The sequence below is a fragment of the Peromyscus californicus genome, unplaced genomic scaffold (assembly GCF_007827085.1).
Source record: "Peromyscus californicus insignis strain IS unplaced genomic scaffold, ASM782708v3 Scaffold_2__1_contigs__length_46816999, whole genome shotgun sequence".
NCBI classification, from domain to species: Eukaryota; Metazoa; Chordata; class Mammalia; order Rodentia; family Cricetidae; genus Peromyscus; species Peromyscus californicus.
The window spans coordinates 46,094,412-46,101,705 of record NW_026294540.1 but is presented as its reverse complement, the minus strand read 5'-3'; the positions used below and the strand labels follow the sequence as shown (position 1 = coordinate 46,101,705).

Here is a 7,294-nt window from a genome sequence, read left to right as displayed (position 1 = left end):
AGGCCTGACTCTCCCAAGAAGTCAGAAAACCTTCCTTTCCAAGGTTGGGCTATTTCTTTGCAGTCTCAGCCATCAGAACTGTGCTAAACAGCTCCAGGTGTCTGGGACACCTTCAGGGCAGAGCTCTTGTCCTAAGTAGCTCCAGGTGTCTGGGCCTCGCCCTCTAGGGCTGAACTATCTCCTTGCAGTTTCAGCCATCAATTTACTAACATTTTGGTGCCAAAATCTGGGACACCAAACCCAGAGTTTTTGCAGTTTACTTACATTTGGTGCTGAAACCCAGGACACCAAACCCAGAGTTTTTGCAGTTTACTTACACTCTGGGTGGTCTTTTGGGGAGTCCCCACGATAACACTCCCTTTGCCATTTATTGAGAAAGAACTACACCTTTTGTACTCAGGAGTTTAGCCACAGGCAAGATTGAAAGCTGACTCAATGATTCAGGGACAGAAAACAGTCATTAACTTCTTTACAACTTGTTTCCTGAGACAAAAGCATAGGTTCAGCAAGTATCTAAATGCCTATTCTCAAAGGTTCAGTAACTCTTACTAGGAGCCCTCTTACTTTAATTAGAAGGGCCACAATTTCCTCCTGCCAGAGATAAAGAGAATGACTGCTTTTAGCAAGCAGGACCTTTCCTCAAGACCCTGAGGGAATGGAGACCCTTATCCAAATGCCTGGCCTTGGGAAAAGGACTTCCTTGGGGACCAGACACTACACTAAATTTAAGAGCAATTTTCATTCCTCAAGGGGATAAGCACTGAGCTGTTTCCTAATTGTGTCCCTTTGTGTCTTAGTCTTATTCTATGGGCCTGTTCCTCTCAAACACTCTCACAAGGTAAAGTCCTGATACCTTACTCTTTTCACATTATACCACCACTCTGATTTCTCTACACTTATTAACTGAACTCTTGCACTTAATGGCCTCAGGTTCTGGATCTAGATTGTAGGTGGTTCATCCTTGGGATCAGGTATGTCTAGTAAATCTCTAACTTTCCTGTTCTTGGTGTAATTAGGAAGGTACAATGGGATTCCTGGTTCCATGGTGGTGGGGATTTTTTTTCCCAAATAATTATTTTGTTTAAAGAGATTGCCATTTTATATATTTTCATCCTTCAAAGCTTGCACAAAATTTCCCAAAGGAAAAGGCATAAGGGAACTCCCATAACACACAGAGAGAATCATTAAAAATTGTTGTGGTAGCACCTGCGCTACCGCCACCTGTTCATCATGTCCCAGTGAGGGGCTGTGGATTAAAAAATAGAGACAAGAAACAGCAAGTCATTCGCCCCAGCAGAATGCCAAATGCCTTTATTGAAAGAGGGAGGAAACCTTAAATACAGGCTTACAGCACAATGGAGGAACCCCGGAGGGCAGAAGTTTGCTACCGAATGTTCTACATTCTTGCATCTAAACTGTTTACACCAAATGCAGGATACACAAACAAAGAACCTCTGGTGATCATTCAGGAAGAAGGAAATCAGCAGGGAATCAGCATAGGGAGGACATCTGGTCAAGGTTGGCAAGCAGACAACAGTTTACTCGATATGGCCCACAGGTCCCCCCTTTTTACTAAAAAATGAGCTTCTGACTTAGGTTGCCTAGGATGTCAGCAGGTCACCTTACCCATCATGGACACACCTGCCCAGGCCACCAGGCGCTCTGGCTTAGGTTGATGACTGCCCCCCAGGTATTACCCATCTCTGAATACTCATTATCATACAGACTCAACCATGTGAACTGTAGAGTTAACTGCTGCCAAAGATCTCAAAGTGGCACTGGGCTTACAATCTGTGCAACACAGAAAAGACCAACAGAAGTCCTAACCCACCCATAAGCCAGTAGGCTAAAAGCAAATGAGCCATTCCCTTCCTAAAAGAGCCTTACTGCAAGTTGGAGTCCTCAATAGGTGGTATCCCACAGGCAAGTGGAACTTGAGTTTTATAAATTTTACATCTTTCAAAGCCAATTGAAATGTATATAACTGTTGAATTAAATTTATCATGCCCAATAGAATGAAAGATTAACTAACTGTGGTAGCTACTTTTGCTGCCAGGGTCTCCACTGTGCTAGCTGTAGTAACCAATTATGAAATAGCAATCCCAGAAACAGTAGCAGTGGTGGCCACCACTGCTATAACAGCAACAACGGCAACAGCGATGTCAGATTCTCTTCTGGAGCGTGTGAGCATCATCTGTGTCTAACTGCCATGGTCCACTGGCATGGACACAGCTCCAGGAACATGAACCACCAAGGCCCATTTTTCTTGATCCCAGCACGACTTAAACTGGCAGCTCTGCAAAAGAACAACTAAGAATCATAAAGAAAACAAAAACAAAAACAGCAAACAAGGAGCAGAACTAATGGTCTCATAATGGCTACATTCAGGCTCACAAATTTTAAGGTATCTTCAAAGGCTAGATGAATTTCAGGAGGCCAATAAAAGTTGCACAGAGCCACTCCTGAAAAGTAGGTACTACACCAGCTTGAAGAGGATTTCAGAAAAAATGAAAAAGGCTTAGCTGGCATGCTACTGTTAACAAATGAAGGTCAGTGACCTTCAGAGTTATCCTTAATCTCCAAGGTGTCTGGGTGACACGTTCTCAACAGTTTTGAAAAAAGTTACCATACATTACCTTCTGAAGAATGCAACTGAATGGCTACAGTTCCTAGGCTTATGTTAATGCTTGCCAAGGCTGGCCATATTGGGCTCTCAATCCCCATTGGCATCAAAAGGGGAGAGTTTTTCACGAAGGCCCAATAGTTCTCTGCCATGTTGGGATTCAGCAGCAGCCACAGGGCACATGCATCGCTCAGGAACCCAAAGAGGCACCTCATTGTCCTGTGGAAAGACACAAACAGATCCCCAGGCCCACACCAACACCGGATCGGGTCCCCTCCAAGTGCCAGTAGAAAGATCCTTCCATCGCACCAGAGAATGATTTGCAACAGGAGCCCTCCAGTGCTTATCTGCAGTGGATACTCCAGCAGAATCCACTGATAAAAAAATTTAAAATATATAAAACAAGGGAAAGAATAGAATGTGGAGAGGAGGGATGAGCCCCTAGCTCCCCCCTTTTTATTTTAGCAAAATATGTTTTTAAGGTGTGATGGCTGTGTTTTACTATAGCCTGTCCTTGAGGATTATAAGGAATATCAGTCTTATTAACAATAGAAAAATCTTGGCAGAATTTAGAAAATCCCGTACTGCTGTAGGCTGGACCATTATCAGTCTTTATGCATTTTGGTATTCCCATATAGGCAAAAGCATGAAGACAATGATTCTTTACATCCTTAACCTTTTTCCCTGAATGGGCAGAAGCAAAAATTAGAGAACAATATGTATCAATAGACACATGGACATATTGTAATTTTCCAAAGGAAGGCACATGTGTGACGTCCATCTGCCACACATGATTAGGTAAAAGTCCTTGGGGATTAACTCCCAAATGAGGAACAGGTAAAAATTCAACACAAATAGGACATGATTTAACTCTCTGGATGGCTTGTTCCCGAGTTATGCCTGTATGATGACGAAGAGATCCAGCATTAAGATGATAACATTGATGCAACTGAGTAGCCTTATCAAAGGCAGAACAAACTAATGTGACAGCCATACGAGTAATGGCATCAGCCCTCTGATTACCTTCGCTTAGAGGTCCAGGCAATTGGGTATGAGCTCTAATATGGCCCACATAAAGGTTATGTGAGCGGGACCATATGAGTCCTTGCACTTGCAATAAGTATTCATGAATGGGAGAAATAGATGGTATGTAGGCTGTTGTCTCCAAAGGCATAATGGCATGTGCCACATATTGGCTATCAGTATATATATTTACACTCTCATCAGAAAACATCTGTAACGCAAGCAACAGTACCTGTACCTCTGTCATCTGGGCAGAAGTGCCCTGGACTTTCATTCTCTTCACTATATTACCAGAAACCACCAAAACCACCAGCAAAACCACGTGAAGTGCCATCAATAAATACCACACAGGCCTGAGGAATAAGAGTCATCTGTACTATCTTGGGAAATATAACAGGATGCAATTTAAAAAATTGACACACATCATTGGAGGGGTAGTGAGTATCAAACTGACCCTGCATGGAGCATGTCAATATGGCCCAGTCATTATCATTAGCTTGCACCATGCTATTTGAGACTGGGTGTATGGGGTCACCACAATATCTGGCTCCTTACCAAAAGTTTGAACACTGATCTTGATTCCCTTAAATATAATCTGAGCAACAGCTTGTGGATAAGGAGTAATGGTTTTTGCTGGAGAAGCTGGGGAATGTACCCATAGAATAGGACCTGTTTGCCAAAACACTCCAGTAGGTGAATGAGTAAAAACTAAAATATTCATGACCTAAATAATGATAGGGAAAAGATACCTGTACCTTTTCTGGGGCTATCTGTAAATTAGCCAGGCTAAGAACCTCTTGTAATTTAGAAAAGGCATCAAAAACAAGTATTTTATCTTTAGCAGCCATAAAATACAAGTCAATCACAATTAAATGCCAATGTTTAGGAATTGCCACAGGGGCAGGCAAACCAGGCTGTGTTGCTCCCATGAGAAGCATGGTATTATTTACAGTGCTAAGAGCCTATAATAGCCTCCATTTTCCTGACTTATTTTTAATAACAAATATAGGTGAGTTCCAAGGTGAAGTGGAAGGAATGATATATCCAGCATCTAACTGTTCCTTAACTAAAGTGTTTGCAGCCTCCAATTTTTCTTTAGTAAGGGGCTACTTTCCACCCACACAGGGTCATCACTTTTCCAAGTGATTTTTATCGGTTATATTATAGAAGGCTGCTGTGCAGTGACTCTATGGAAAAGACCCTAATCCTCTAGTATCCCTAGGTCATCTAGTGACACAGCTTTTGTCTGCCACAGGTTGTGGGTCTCCTTGAAACATTTTTCCTAAGCCTCTGCCCAGGCAGTAGCCCTGACTCTTCAGCATCTGTTGTGCAGGCTGTGTAGTAAACACTGCTCCCATACCTTCTAACACATCCCGTCCCCACAAGTTCACTGGAATGTCAGGTAGCACAAAGGGTTGAAAAGTTCCTGCATGACCTTCCTCATCCTTCCAATTTAAGAGTAGCCTGTTCTGTAATGGCATCTGAGCTGTGCCGATACCTAGTAGGTTAGAGGCAGAATCTTTAAGGGGCCAATTGGGATCTCAGGATTCTTGTGAAATTTTAGATATATCCAGCACCAGAATCCAATAATCTTCCAATCTCAATCCCATATAATTTTATTTTTAATTTAGGCTGTTTATCATTGATAACTGTTTGTCAAAACACCTTTTTTCCTGTACTTCCAAAGCCTCCAGTTCTACATATAGGTGCCATTTTGCATTTAAAATATAAAAGCAATAATAATTGAGCAATTCTATCACCAGCTTCTATTTCCATGGTCCTTTTTACATACGTCAATTATAAAAGCATTAAATACAATCTCTATAGGATTTGAAGAGGTAACTTTAGGCAATACTCTGGAGTATTTTTATAAAATCTTAAAAAGAGGATCCTTTTTTATAGATTCCAAGTAACACATTAGCACAAATAGTCAATTATTAACAATGTGGACCAAACAATTTACCTGCATTTTATTTACTGGAAAAATAATTTTGTAACCTCTTTATCAGTAAGAGATTATTATTTATGGGTTTATCTTAGCAACATTATTTAATAAGCTAACAACCCAATCCATTTCAGGTGTTATATTTCTATAGAATTAAACCAAGAATTTCTAGAAAGCAACTTAATTTGCAGAGCCAAATTTTCAGTAATGATCAACAGACAAGAGCATCCCTAATATATAGTTCAAAATTATGAATCCTGTTCCTTTAGTCTATCTACCATGAAAATCCAAACATTTATTAAGACAATCAAAAGAACAGAACATCCTTTATTCACACAGCATTGACTTAGCGTTCCATGTCCTGACCGAAACCATTTTACACCAGAAGTTGGGCCCGTTTAAACTTTTAGCACCTGTCCCTCCCCAGGCCTCTGCTCTCTTGGCTAAGGTGCCTGCTGGGCTGAGCTCCATCGCAGCTCCGCCTCCCACTGGCGCATACCTGTTCGCCCACTGCTCCAGGCTATCTCACACACTCCCTGAGCACACGAACACATTTAAACTTCTTACTCCCATGAAGGGATTACCTAATAATGAGTTATTCCCACCATAAGGGAAAAACAGAAAAACATTTCCCATGAAGGGATCCTAAATATTGAATTATTCCCACTCTGAGGGAAAAATAAAAAACATTTAAACCAAAATTAAGCAAATAGACAGCAAAATTTCTAACCTCTGGGCTTGCTTGCTATTCAGCAAGCAGCAATGAGGTCTACCTGCTGATTCTTTGTAATTCAAATGCTGCTGCTCTGCACTGGCAGGCAGAAAGAGCTCAGAGTTTCAGCTATCCTGAAAATTCTACAATTGGAAAGAGTCTTCTTCCTCCAATACCACTGGGAAGAGGCTCTTCTCTTCCCTCACCCTTCCTCTACAGGGCCCTAAAAATCTTTAGGCCTAGTTTCAAAATTTTCCCCCTTTTTACTGGGAAAGTCCTTTTTACTTGATTAAAATTTTCTTCCCTTTTCTAAGGGGAAATTTCCTTTCCTTCCCTTTTTTATTTAAAATCTTTAGCTGTCTGCCCTTTCTTAACTGCGGTGGTTCCCTATTTGCACCCATGACAATTCACTCTTACCTTTTCTTTTTTTCTTTAAATTACTGGCCAGCCTTCCAAGGATGTCCATCAGCTTGTCCCTTCTTTCTCGGATCTCGGTAGTATCTCAGTGGGACCTCCATTTGTTGCAGTAGCGCCCATGCTACCGCCACCCGTTCACCATGTCCGAGCGAGGGGCTGTGGGATTAAAAAATAGAGACAAGAAACAGTGAATGATGAATGCCCTTTATTGAAAGAGGGAGGAAACCTTAAATACAGGCTTACAGCACAATGGAGGAACCCTGGAGGGCAGGAGTTTGCTACCGAATGTTCTACATTCTTGCATCTAAGCTGTTTACACCAAATGCAGGATACACAAACAAAGAACCTCCGGTGATCATTCAGGAAGAAGGAAATCGGCAGAGAATCAGCATAGGGAGGACATCCGGTCAAGGTCAGCAAGCAGACAACAGTTTACTCGATATGGGAAGGCCAGGGCCCACAAAAAATGAAAGTTATAAGGAACTGGAAAAGTGTGATCTGCAATGTTGAAACGCTGGGACTTTGTCAAACAGCAATGGTCATTCAGTCCATGCCGCTTGTGAGGGCATTTCCT

General features: G+C 41.8%; 1 long non-coding RNA gene across 1 annotated transcript; it reads right to left on the bottom strand.

Moving 5' to 3' along the window:
• Positions 1–1,284: 1,284 nt before the first annotated feature.
• On the bottom strand, positions 1,285–7,063 carry LOC128120662 (uncharacterized). The gene is made up of 4 exons (XR_008221925.1): positions 6,964–7,063; positions 6,721–6,876; positions 2,637–2,842; positions 1,285–2,296 (listed from the first exon to the last, which is right to left on the bottom strand). It is a non-coding gene; the product is annotated as an uncharacterized LOC128120662 (long non-coding RNA).
• Between the last annotated feature and the right edge of the window lie 231 nt (positions 7,064–7,294).